Source organism: Acartia tonsa, chromosome 14 (genome assembly GCF_053477335.1).
Source record: "Acartia tonsa isolate MP-2025a chromosome 14, ASM5347733v1, whole genome shotgun sequence".
In the NCBI taxonomy this organism is placed as follows: Eukaryota; Metazoa; Arthropoda; class Copepoda; order Calanoida; family Acartiidae; genus Acartia; species Acartia tonsa.
Genome location: NC_137273.1, coordinates 8,455,008 through 8,469,448, shown reverse-complemented (window position 1 = coordinate 8,469,448; position 14,441 = coordinate 8,455,008). Strand labels below are relative to the sequence as shown.

Here is a 14,441-nt window from a genome sequence, read left to right as displayed (position 1 = left end):
TGCAATCAATGGATTGGTTAACTAAGGGGTATTTGACCATATAATGCTGCAAATTTGGTTCAGAGTTACACTAAAATAAGAGTATCCTGTCAATTTAGAGTATAACCGAGGCTAATTAACTAATTAGCTAACCTCAAATTTAAAGATTTTTTTTAAAAATTGAAGCTAGTCTATAATTAGATTGGTCTGCCTTTGTGTAAAGATCATCTGTGATATGTCATTTGGTTATGTTAGAATTGTTCTATAAAATTCAAACTTTGTCGGAAAGTTCCTGAAACCATTTAGAAATTTAACTTAGGTATTTTGATTATTCTTAATTTTCAAAAGATATTTTTTAGGGTTGTCAATCCGTCGAATTTTTGGCCCGGATTCGGATGCTTACAAGAATCCGTCAAAAATAAAACGGATTCTTATTTTTTGACGGATTCTAGCAATAAAATAAATAAAGGGATTAAATTTTACCGGGTACTGGGAAGTATCTAAAAATGCGTTTTTTTCATATTTTCATAAGTAGTTTTCTCCTATTTCATGGTTGTGTAGGTGAGGAGAGATGGGGGGGGGGGGGGGTGATCTTTGCCTTCAAAGAGAGGGGGTTGAAAGAAAAAACTCAAAGCCTAACAATTTAGAATCCGAATCCGCTATTAAAAACGGAATCCAGTAGTGATGGCAATCCGTCGATTTTTTGGGCCGGATTCGGATTCCGGATTCTTAAAGAAACCGTCAAAAAAGTGGCGGATTCCGGATTCTTATTTTTGGCGGATTCCGGATTCGGGATTCTAGCAATATTTTAAAAGGATTTTAATTTTTTTTAAATTAAGTGCTACATATCAATGTCCTAAAAATCAATGTTCTTGGTGTTCTCTATAATTCACTTCCGAGAATCGAACCAGATTTTAAAAGATATTATATATACTGATGAAAATCTTTGCCTTCAAAGAGGAGGAGCTGAAAGAAAAAACTCAAGACGCTAATTTTAGCCTACCAAATAAGAATCTGGAATCTGCTATTAAAAAAACGGATTCTGGATTCAGATTCCAAAATTGGCCGAAAATTTGGCGGATTCCGGATTCGGATTGCCAACCCTAGAATCCGGATTCAAAAATTGGGCGGATTCCCGATCCACGATTAGGATTGCTAACCTAAATATTTTTACAAAAAATTTTACCTACTTTATATTGTTATTTATAACCGTGGTTTTTAAAAGCGAAGCTTATCTATAATAAGGGTTGGTCCGGCCGTCCATAACGGTTAGCTCTTTTCTTTGATCAAGGCAAGTTGTCCATCGATTATAAACTCTGCATGATGATTCCTTAACAGTTAGGAACTTATTTAAAAGCATAGCAACTCTTTAATCGTTACCAGAAAGTCGGTACATCCATTTCAAACATGCTTATTTTTAACTGTTTTTGACAACATTTCTTGTATGATCTAATTATTAAAATTATCCTATTGATTAAAAACTTTGATGATGGTTCTTATAATTAGGGTAGGTCGGTCTGCCGTAACTATTTTCGTTAATTAGAATTAGTTAGAATTGACCTATCAATTTCAAACTCTGCATGATGATTCCTATAACATTTTATAACAATTTAGAAAGTGTATCAACTCTACAATCGTAGCTAAACATAGATATGAAAATTAAATTGCCTAAAACCATCCAGAGACCTATAAGAAGCTTTACTGTAAAGAACAAAATCGGTTATGCGGTTAGCAAGACCCTTTGCTACAGACAAAACAAGTTTACTTCTTTATAAATAGGATAATAATTGTCGAGATTTGAAAATAATGTGTTAATTAATTCATTTTTCAGTGTGGTTTCTTTGTCCGTCAGATGTGTGGAAATTTTGACACTTTTAATCCAAAATCGAGGGGTTTGTAGGGGGTACGAGCTTTAGAAGTGTTTATTACAAATAATACAAGTGTATTTTTGTGCTAGGTTAGGGATACACCCCCTTGAAGACTACCCATACACTCAAAAGACAAAAAAGCATCCCATAATTTAGAAGTAGTTGCACAAAGGGGGGTGTATCACCGCATTTAATTTTGACTGGAGGGTGGGAAAACCCCTTTTACACCCCTATGATTCTAAATCTATTAAAGTTGGTGATTGCTAAATTTTTAAAAAGGTTTAAGTGATACTGAAATTGAAAAAAACTATTCCACTTTGTGATCTAAATAAGTTTTAACAAGGATGACAACACTTATAAGAGGTAAAGCACAAAAAATCTTGGTTTATAATATGGACATGGAGAAAAGCAATTTGTATGTAAGAAAATCGAGAAAAAAATCATGTTTCCAAAAAAATGTTTTATATGGACAGACGGACATTTCAAATTATAGAGTAGCTTGGTTACTAAAAAGAAACATATCATCAAACAAACGTAAGTAAAAAGTATGTTACACATCAACTACAAAAGTTTTGAAATGTTTAGGTATAATTTATTAACTAGTTTATTTCAAAGCATAAAACAACAATAACAAATAGATTGTATACCTACTTAAGTTTTAATTTAACAAAAAATATAGTATAAGTATAACAATATAAAACGATAATTACAGGGGAAAGGGAGGACCAGGTTTTCACTACCATAAACTTATTTTTAAAAGAAAAAGTATCTATCTAACAAGACAAAAATTTTGTGGAGGAAAATTTTTATTCTAGTAGCGTTCTCTCATTGGATGGTGGCAACACCCTCAAAGTAGAAAGAAAAAAATGTGGAGTGAATTTCTACCCTTCCTTTTTTATTTTATTCCTTTAAAAGCAACAGGATCTCCACTAGGATCTCGTAAGCATCTTGACATTGCACATTTTCAGCTAAACAGTTAGAAGAAATATTCATACTTCATAGGTACTTTCCTGAAAAATATAAAAATTCTTAAAAATCTAAAACTTTCAATTAGTGGCGTGTTCAGGGTTTTGTCGAATGGTTGATACCCGCCTTAAACTCAAATTGAGTTAAGTGTATTGTCAGAGGGGTGGATTCACCTTCCTATATGTCCCCCCTCTCCCATACATACAAGAAAGTCAAACTAGCACCAATTAATTTTTGTGATTATTTTCAATTCTTAAAATTACGATCCGAAATATTTTTTTGCCATCTTTCTTAAATTGAAGTGAAAGTAACGTTTTTCGAAAGCGAGGCTTTACTATAATTATTATCTGATCGTCCATTCGGAAGTAACGGCTAGCAACTTTTGCTTATTTAGGCATGATAGAATTGTGCTATTGATTTCAAACTTTATATGATGATCCCTGTTACAATAAGGTATGATTTTGAAAGCATAGCAAATCTAATACTGATAACAAAAAGATCCTAAGCTCATTTCAGAGCAATGATTCCTAGAACAAAAAGGTACAATATTTAAAATAAAGCATCTCTTTAATCAAGTCCTTAAACGGAATCCTTTTGTGTATTTACAGTTTTGCTAGTTTTTAGTATCCTGCAATTCAAAGTCAGAGACATTTTTCATCTCTTATTAAAAGTAAGAAGTATACCTGAGATTTTATTATTCCATGTTAATATTCTTGTTAGTTTCGACTGGCGATAGTCATATTCATCAGCATGGAGATATGTAACCTTAAAAAATTGTATATTTTAATTCAATAAACTGTTTCCATGGCATTCATTTTCATCTGGCGAAACTTAAAAGTTAAACAAGTATTGTAATATGAAAATTAAAAGCTTTAAATGAAATAATAAAATAAACAGGGGGGGGGGGGGGAGTTTTCACACATTTGCGTAAACCTGGTGTATAGGCTTTATCTTTGGACTGAAAGGATTTCCCCAAGTTTTAAGATTTTTGGGATAGGTTTCCAGGTTCCGGGGCTAAATTTGTTTAAACGGGATAAGGCGGAAGTGGCACTTCTTGAAACCAAAACTAAAAGTCACAGGAACTCTACTAAATAAAAAGTTAAAGCTCTAAAATTTAGCATGGCAGTTTTGTTTAAAGAGGTACAATATGGAACTATGAAGTAACGTCGGCGGAACCGTTGCTCCCGCTAAAAACCGCTGTTTCCCGCCGAATTTTTTTTGCCTTTTCTTGCCAAATTGGACAATTTTCAATTATCTGAGATAAACTTTTTTTTATAAAATTTCCCTTATATTTTCACTAGCTGCTTTATATTTCAAACATGTCAATATTAAAGAAAAATTGCAAGCGTCAAGTGCAAATTTAAGAAACGGCATCATACTTCTAGTATAGCTTCACTTCTCTTCTCCTGCATTAGCAGCCTTCCGCTTTCCTGCCGTTCCTTATATTTGCATTTGGCGAGAATGGGCAAACAAAAGTTTGGCGGGAAACGGCGGTTTTCGGCGGGAGAGGCGGTTCCGCCGCCGTTTCTTCACAGTTCCATATTGCTCCTCTTTCAAGCAACAACCATTCCAAATCTCAGAGCTGTAACTCTTTATTTAGTTGAGTTCCTTTGACTTTTAGTTTTAGTTTCAGTCACTTCCGCTCAGCCCCCCTCCCCTCCCTTAGATGTAGTGTTTACCTGATATTTTAGCATCCAAAATGATAATTTTCGGTGGATTTCACTGACATAAACAGCATAGCTACATGACCATAAAAAAATAACATCGTTTTAATCCAAGAATATTTTAGAATATTGGCGTTATCCTATATGTTAATATGCTAATTCAATTATGTAATAATATGTTAATTCAATTATGTAATTTACGTTGACCGTTGGTCTAACAGTCATCTTAAAAATGTTTGTTTTCTCCAATGAAGGGGGGGGAGGGTAAAATTGCAGGTATGTCATGTTATGAGTCACCTCATTTTACACCCCCCCCCCTTCACCCTTTTTTCTAGATTTTAACAAATAATCTTTAAATCTACGTATTTTCATCCACGATTTTTTTATGCTTTGCTACTTATAGATGTTGTTATCCTTGTTTAAAATTGAAAAAGGTTGACTGTATTCTTACCTGTTATTATCTGTAAATTGTTGAACTTTGTTAATCCGTATTTTTTTGGGCTCCAAACACATTTTTAATAAGACTTCACCTCTATCTTAAGAGCACCTGAAATTTAAAAACAATTTTCATTTACTAAGTTTTATACCTACTCTTGTGTAGAAAAAAACATAATTTCTTTTTTGATATATGAGTAACTAGCGGCTACGCCCCTAGAAGCCTCTAGTGGAACTTAAGGTAGGGGGGGAGGAAAAGTCGACCTCATCCCATTTTAAATTTAAGTTTCAAAAGAGTAAAAAAATATTTTTTTTTGGAGGGGGATGAAGACACCCTCCCCAAAATTAGTTTAAAACCTTCCCAGGACCTATAAGAAGCTTCATTGTAAAGGAGAACAATATCGGTTCAGCGGTTAGCGAGATCCTTCGGGACATATAAAAAACGCTTACTACTTTATATAATAGGATATCTGGTGTAAATATTTTGATCAGTGGCGTGCACAGCATATTACCATCCCTCTTCAACCAAAATCATTTTAAGACGTTTTGATAAAAATCCCTGAGAAAAAATTGCTGTACAAATAAGAAAAAATAATTGGAAGTATTAAAATAAATTGAATTTGTTTCCGAAAGACAAATTGACGGACTTTTTGATTAGAAGAGTAGCTGCGCTTCAGCTAAAGATATAGAAAACGACGCGTAGTCACAATAAATCAGACCTACAGAGATTTAGATTAATTGAATGGACGAAATTTTTTAGTAGCCGGGCTAATAAGGAAAAGAAAGTATTGAATAAATATAATGAATTGAATTTCCAAAAGACAAACAGACACACTTTCAAATTAAAGAGAAGCCGCGCTTCTAAAGATAAATAAAACTATGCGTAGTCGACGCGACGGGGATTTAGTGTAGTTTAAGATGTTAACATGACTAATTGGAGGTTACTACGAGATTGGTTGGGAGAGGGGATATGGAAAGGAAGAGGACAAAATAGTGAGAAGAGGGAGGGGTGAAAGAAACGAGGCTAGCTAGTGGAAAAAGGAAAGGTTGAGAAATTAATATTATTGAGACTTGGCTATTTTAGGTTAAGAAATATATCTAATATCAAAATAATAATTAACTAATTATGTAAAAATAATTAACAGACATGTGTTATAAAGTAAGAAAAAACATAACACACATGAAATATGTAATATTTAGAACATGAGAATACAAAAAAACAATTTTAAAAATAACATCATTACTGATGACACGATTTTTTACGAAATACTACTTACTGTAAGAAAAGTGGCGCTAGTGTTTGTTTATTTGTAAACAGCAGACAGAGATATAACCGCACAAGTGAACGTACGGGTAAATAATTGCATTAAAAATACGTTTAGTAAGAAATATCTAACCGCTAAATTATGCGTAGAAAAGTATGACGTGTCGATGACGTCACACCTACTGACGCTTATTTGTTATTGAATTATTAATATATAAAATAAACCAAATTAATATTTTTATGATCTTAAAAGATGCATGCAAATGTATTGATTAAATGAACATAAGAAAAATAGTCAAAAAAAAGCCTTGTAAAGGGCTAAAATAAACGATTTTGTTGGCTGTTTCATTTATCATATGTTGAACTGAATGCAAAAATTGCAAAATCTACTTAAGGATTTTTTTGAATTTTTAAATTTAGCATAGATATTTTAAATGTATGTAATGGCACCTTTCATATAAGCTCATATCATATTAAACCTTTATTCGCCCTTTAAATTCGTCTTCTGTTATATTATTTTAAATACTCTTTTTCTTTATTGCTTTCTTCTTATTTTGTATTGTTAGGAGCAAAGACAATCTATATAAGTCAGTATAAACTAATTATTTTGATTCTGTAGTAGTTAGGTACGGTTTATTAAGCGTCGCAACTCAGAATGTACGTACGTCCATTTTAAAGGGACTGTGAACGTAAATTTTTCTCATCTTAATATCAAATATTAACATTATCTCATTCATAATATCTCACAGATAGAGCAAAACGCGCTTTTGTTTGCTTAAAAAAACGGCTTTTTCCGACGATTTTTATAAGGTACGGGGAAAGGAAGAAATTTTCCGTATTATATAAAATGTGCATTAAATTGCTTTTTTCTCCCATTATAGCTAAAATTAAACTTTTTCACATAGTTCTAGATTTTTCCTAACAGTTAAGCTGACTTTTAACATAATCCTTGCTTTAATCCAATGTATAGTTACTTAGAAATTGATAAAATAAGCAATATTTTTTTATTGAAAACCAAATACAATAACAAAGCCAGAAACAGGTTTTTTATTAGTATCCAATTAACTTTAAATGGCCCATCTCTCGCCCACCTTTAATTACAAATTTGTAAATAATAAAGACGCAATATTTCTTTATAAACAGTCTGATAAAAGTGTAAACTAATTCTCCAAAGTGGTTTATTTATTGTTCAACACAATAAAAAAGGATATTATTATTTTATATAACCTATGAGATTCAACCCTTTGTAGACAGTAAGGTATTTTTTTGTCAATAATATGAATTTAAAATATGTCTTTATTACCTAATTACTACGTTATAAAAAAACGAATTGGCAATTTTATAGCATAAAATAAATCCTTAACAGTAAGTAAATTGTTTTAACTATATATGACAAGTTAAATATCCCTACAAACATTATAAGAAACAAAAACGTTCAGATTTTCCCTGTTTTTTCCTTTTTCCCTCTCAAAATACCATAAAATCAAGGCATTATTTCTGGATATTTTTGTAAATAGGACATTTTTGGTTGATCAGTGTAGTGAAATGTGCTTAGTAAATGTTAAGATTTGATAATCAGATGAGAAATTTTTACGTTCACACTCCCTTTAAACATGTTGATTTTTAACTTTTAAAAAAACAAACTTTTAAATGATATAATTAACCAATTGATTTTATTTTTGGAAAACTGATTCCTAAGACAACAAAATACAATGTTATAAGCAATGCATCTTCATAATCAAGTCCTAAAAATGTAAGCATGTCCTTAGCATTATCCTGTTTTTCAACGAACTTACTTACAATTTTGTTTCGACTTGTATACATTTATATTCTGAATATTTAATTCGTATACTTTACAAGTATTTATGTTCGTCTGTCCTACCGTGCATACCTATTGGCATACTATGTTTTACTTGGGGGAATATTGGCATACTCTGCTTGACTAGGGGGAATATTGGCACGCTCTATTTTACTTGTTGCCATTGGCACACTCAGCTTGACTTGATCCATTGAATACAATGTACCTTATCATTATTACACTACTTGTGGATTAAATTGTTTTTGTTTTTATCAAAAGTATTTAAGATGAAAGGCAGCATGAAATTAGTTTACTGTGAAAACTTAAGCTTTTCAAAACGGTAAATAAATAAGAGAATAGATTTTTAAATTAGATAACTTATCAGTTATGATTTTTTTAACTTACATATTAACGCCCCCTGATACTTCCAACCTACAACATAGAAAGTCACTGGTTTAACACTTTTTAGCAGGAATTAGGGTTTGAACAATAGAAGGTATAATATCTCTGTCCTATCTGTTAGATTCTTTCTTTGGTAACTTATGTAAAGAAAATAAGAGATATAAATAATAAATTTAAAATCATCTTTGCTCTCTTTCCTTCGTGTAAAATGTTTGATATTCATTCCTTTTAAGAAATTAAGCTAATCTATAATTCATTATGTCTGTCATCTATCCAGCTGCTTGTTATTCTATTGAGAAAACATGATTTACTAAGCTGCTATTTATATAGAAAAAAGATGAGCTTTGTTTTGTCCATCTGTTATACAATTGTGTTGTTAATTTAGTAAATCTTTGCTACCTATCGATGTTAACATTTTAATAATCCTCTATTCTAAAACTCGCAAAATAAAAAAGTTAATGAAAAAATTGTTTTATTGTTAACTAAAAGTGTTGTAAATTAAATAAAAAGGTTTTACTGTGATTTGTAACTTTTAAATAGCATTAAATAATACTTAAACAAGAATAACCGTTTACATAAAAACGAAGCTGAGGAAATCATACTTCCCATGGAGGGAGGGGAAATTGGGCTGCTTCTTACACTAGTCCCAATAATAACGTTTTCTTATCCGTTGTTAAATAGCATTGGGGACTTTTATATAATTTGATTGATTGGTTAATGTATTGTCCAAACGTTTCAACCACTAATAGTAATCTACAGAAGAGATAATAATCATCATTGGTGGTGTATATCAATTTATCGACCTTTGTCTTGTCTTTAGATTCCTGATACTTCCCCTCTCCTATTCCGTCAAACAAAGACTATTTCTGAATGCTAGTGGCGCAGTATACAGTAAAAATATTTCTTAATAAAATTATAGCATTGAGCTAATTTTCATTTAATGACATTTTTTCTCTAATGTTGTCATCCTTAGCTGGATCTTTATATCATTTTAGTGGTGAGTTAGATCGAGGTGCGCCGAATTTCAGCCAATCACAGCGTGGCATTTCATAAAATGTTGTGCTCTCATTGGTGGAAAGTTGGCTCATCCTAATCTGGCTCACCACTAAAATGATTAAAAGATCCAGCTCTTGTTTTATTCCATATAAAAACACAACAAATGTACCAAATCAAAAGGATAATTTGTCGTTGAAATGTCATTATAAATAGCATATATAGGCTTTGTAATATAATTAAATTATAGCTAGGTGTCGACCTATTTGTAATAAAACATAAAGTGTTTCTATAAAACAGAAAAATAAGTTTTAAAAAGCGTAGATAATCAACAGCTTAACTGTGTCTGTTAATGCAAAGTTCTTTATATAAAGGTCATAAAAGTATGTCTATGGTTTTCATTTTAATGGGTATAGTTGTCAATAGAAAGAGGTTATGGCCCTCTCGTAGGCTTGCTAGCGCGTTGTGGGAAAGCACCTTTTTGAAAAGAAACTTTCTTGTTTTTATTTTGGTCTTTTTGTAGATATATAACGTTTTTTGCCTGTGTGATACTTGCAGAATTTTTCTATTTACAGGGTTACATTTTTGCTTTTTTGTCTCAATGCTTATAAAATACCACTATGTCATGAACCCAAATTATCCCTGGTTTTATTTTCTTCAGGGATAAGGGATATTTCAGAAATTGTATAGTTTATGAATTACCTGGGTTGTCTTGGCATTTTAAGATTAATGCTTGATCAATCATTATATAAAAGTAAAAGGATGTCTGTCTGTGTTTTGCTTATAATCATTTCATGCCAACCGCTTGACATAGTTCTGTTATGCAATGCTAACAAAAGTGATTCAAAAATATCTCTGGATAAGTCAAACCTCAAAAAATGTTGCAGTGATTTAAAGTTATACTGCAACAGTAATGAGCAGTATAATCGCAATTGGACCATTAGAATTCATGGGCTATCTGTCTCTTCTGAGCTAGTTAAGAAAGTGGGAGCTGATGAGGCATGCATAACTACTGCCTACAATGCTATCATTGAGCCTGTGCTGAGGAAGCTTACCCCAAAGCCTGAAGACACTGATGTGAACACAGAATGGGGCCCTACAAAGATTGACTCTGTTCCTAAAGTTTTTGATCTCCTTTCAAATGGTCATTTTGTTGGTAAAAAACGAGATAATCTTCCAAGAACTATCATCATAAGATTCATGTCAAGGTATATGAGAAATATGTTTCTCAAATATAAGAGAAAATTTATGCCAAATCCAACGGCAGCAGAGACAACTATGGGTGTTAAATTTTATTCTGCATTTCCTGATCTTACAGCAATGAACCATAAATATCTGATGGCCCTGAAACAAGACCCTAGGGTTAAGGCTGCTTGGGCATTTGATGGGAACCTGAGATTCTCTCTGGCTGACAGCAAAGGTGAGGAGTCTAATGAAACTGGAGCTGGGTTCTCAGAGGTATTCTTTGTTGAGGATATAAGGACAGATCCCACAGCAGAGGTTGACAAAGCTGTTGCCTCCCACAATGACACATCACCCTCCAGAAAAAGTAGAGCAGATCTTCCTACAAATAATCGCCAACTGAGATCTAAGGGCCCAGTTAGAGGCAATGGAGGGCCTTGGAGCCAATCATCTGGACATGGTGGACGTAGTGGAGTGCCAGCTGGACGTGGAGGTGTTCCTGGTGGACGTGGAGGTGTTCCTGGAGGACGTGGTAGAGGGCGTGGTGGACAGTTTTCTGGTCGGGATGGACAGCATGCTGGTGGAGCCCAAGGAGAACATAAGGATTCAGGGGAAAGCAGCTGGCAGGAGGTAAAGAATGGAGCTACAAAAGGTGAAATTGAAAAAGGTGAAGGTCTATTGCCAAATGATAATGATCTTGCCTGCTCTACCTTTAATGTAAATTCATTTAAAGATTAGATATATCAACATATTCCTACAAGAATCTTCTTTTAAATAAAAAAACCCCTATTTTTTTCTCCTAAATTTAGCATTAATTCTTATCTGATTCCTCTGTTTTTTTCTCAATATACAATAATTTTAGCTCTAGATAAAAAAAATATTTTATTATAATAATTAGGATTTTATTCAGTACCATACAAACTATCTTTTATACCTCTTCTAAAAAACATTTGTTTTTCTTTAATGATTTTAATATTTTAAAATTTGTTGGACACCCCAAATATAGGATATGAAAAATAGTAAAAATTGTCCGTATTACCGGAAGTGTAAGATCTATACCTACCCCCTCCCATTCTCCTACCCTTCTTACAACCCCTACACCCCTTGTACACCTGTATGTATTTATGACTTTCACCCCCCCCCCTTTTTCCCACCCCTATCCAGTCCCTCCTTTCCCTGCACCCCCTCTCTATCCTTTCTTACTTTTGGTTTGTGTGTTTGTATATTGTTTCTTCATACATTGGATTTATTATAAATGAATGAATCATTTCATAGATTTGGGACAGACAATCTAAGTAACAACAATTTTCACAGATTGCTTTTTGAAGAAAATGAAGAGGTTGATATTTATCGAGAATTAGACATACAGAGCTCATACTATTCTCCTGATAAATTTTGTGAAAAATTTAAAAATTCAAAAAACATTTCTATCCTCAGTTTAAATATTCAATCTATTAATTCTAAATTTTCTAGCCTTTCTGATCTAATTCATTTTTGGAAAGAGAAAGGGGTTATTTTTGACATCATTTGTTTACAAGAATGTTATTCCATTGTTATTCCATCCATTTTTGAAATATCTTTATATCATCCTATTCTATTTAAAACAAGAACAACTTTTGTGGGTGGAGGCGTAGCTTTCTATATTAACAAATCTTTAAATTTTTCTGTTCTAAATGAGTATTCTATTTTTCATGAAAAAATTATTGAAAGTTTGTTCATAGAATTGGAGTTTAGCAACAGGAAAAAACTTGTTATTGGTAATTTCTACAGACCCCCTAGCACTGGGTTAAACAATCTTACACCTAATATGCAAATAGAGTTATTTTTGGAACATTTTCAAGGCATTTTAGACTCTATCACCGAGCGAAAATGTAAAGCAATTCTTTGTGGAGACTTTAATTTAGATTTGTTTGCTTACAATGTACATAATTATACAGCTGATTTTGTCAGCATGCTTTTTAGCGCTGGCTTCCTGCAGCTGATCTCTAACCCTACAAGAGTCTCAGCCCATAACAATACAGCTACGCTTATTGACCACATTTGGACAAATGATATTAAGGATCAAATGGTTTCTGGAGTAATAACTACTTATTTGAGCGACCATTTCTCAACTTTTCATTTTATTAGCACTAATAAACATAAGACAAACCCAAAAGTAATTTCCACTAGAGATTTTTCTGACGTTAATATTGAAAGCTTTAAAGATGACTTAAGTAATTTGTCTTTTAATGAAGTCTATGCCAAAAATAACCCCACAGAAAGCTATGCTATCTTCCAAAACTTATTTCAAGCTTCTTTTGATAGAAATATTCCTGTTAAGGAAATTCGATTTAATAAAAACTACCACATGATCCAAAATTGGATGACCAAAGGCATATTAAGGTCTAGGAATAAGAAATTTGAATTACAATCTAGATTAGCAAAAGTTCCAACAACTGAAAATAAGGAATTGTATACTAAATATAAAAACGTGTATAACAAAGTTCTGAAAACTGCAAAAAAGTTATATTATAGTAATCTACTTGTCTCCAACCAAAACAATCTTAAAAAGAGTTGGCAAATTATTAAAGATGTCGCTGGTTTGAATTCAAAAAGAAAATTTTCAACCAATAAGATTATTGTTGATGGTAATGAGATTATTGGTGATAAGAACATAGGAGAGGCATTTAATAGGCATTTTTCTAGCATTGCTTTTAACATTCGACAGGCTATACCCCCTACTGAGAGATCCCCTAACTCTTATCTTGAAGAATCTGGCAACCTATTTAACATTCCCCCAATCACACCTGCAATTATAACTGAAATTGTTAATAATTTTGACCTAAAAAAATCCTGTGATTACCTTGGAATTTCATCTTTTTTATTGAAAAAAGTCGTTTCACAAATTCTAGATCCTTTATGTCATATTTTCAATAAATCAATTGAACTTGGCTCTGTACCTGAACAATTCAAAATGGCTAAAGTAACAGCTGTCTTCAAAAAAGGCGGAGATCCTTTCAATCTTAATGATTACAGGCCAATTTCTCTTCTTCTTATTTTTTCAAAAATTCTAGAAAAGTTCATTGCCATTAATTTGCAAGCTTATCTTTCTGATAATAATCTTATTGATGAACTTCAATTTGGATTCCAGGCAAATAATTCAACATATCATCCTATGATTCATTTACTCAATCATGTAAGTAAAGCTATGAATAATAAGGAGTATACTATTGGAATTTTTTGTGATATTCGCAAAGCATTTGATTGTGTGCCTAAAAATACTCTTCTTATGAAGCTACAGAAATTTGGTATTAATGGGAACTTGCTTAATTGGTTTGAATCATATTTAACAGATAGAAATCAATTTGTTAAATTTGGCCTTTTTGACTCTGATCCATTAGAGATAGATAGTGGAGTGCCTCAAGGTAGCATATTAGGTCCTATTTTGTTTCTTATATTTTTTAATGACTTGCCTAAGTCAACACTTTTAAAAGTCCTACTTTTCTGTGATGACACCACTATATTAGCCTCTGGTAAAAACCTAAATGAGCTTGTTGAATTTGTTAATGCAGAACTCAAAAATATTTCCCAGTGGTTTAGGGCTAATCAAATGTCTTTACATCCCAACAAAACAAAATTCACTATATTTTATCCTACTCCCTCCCTTATTCCATGGAATGAAATCAATCTATATTTTGATGATAATGATCCAAATACCCTTAACCCTAACCCTTTACTTAGACATAGAATTGACTTTGTCAACCATGAAAGTGATATTCCAGCTATAAAATTCTTGGGTATTTATTTGGATCCAGCCTTGAATTTTAAGGTTCATATAAATGAATTAAACAAAAAGCTCTCTAAATCATTATTTTGTCTCCGAAAATGTCAAGGTCTACTTACTGAAAAAG

At 32.2% G+C, this 14,441-nt stretch overlaps 1 protein-coding gene and 1 long non-coding RNA gene across 2 annotated transcripts in view; one reads left to right on the top strand and one right to left on the bottom strand.

Moving 5' to 3' along the window:
* The window catches only part of LOC145306408 (uncharacterized), a 458,128-nt gene that overhangs the window by 403,107 nt on the left and 40,580 nt on the right, over nucleotides 1-14,441 (top strand). The window lies entirely within an intron of this gene.
* Nucleotides 2,554-5,213, bottom strand: LOC145305671 (uncharacterized). The gene is made up of 4 exons (XR_013874677.1): nucleotides 4,929-5,213; nucleotides 4,493-4,553; nucleotides 3,497-3,578; nucleotides 2,554-2,857 (listed from the first exon to the last, which is right to left on the bottom strand). It is a non-coding gene; the product is annotated as an uncharacterized LOC145305671 (long non-coding RNA).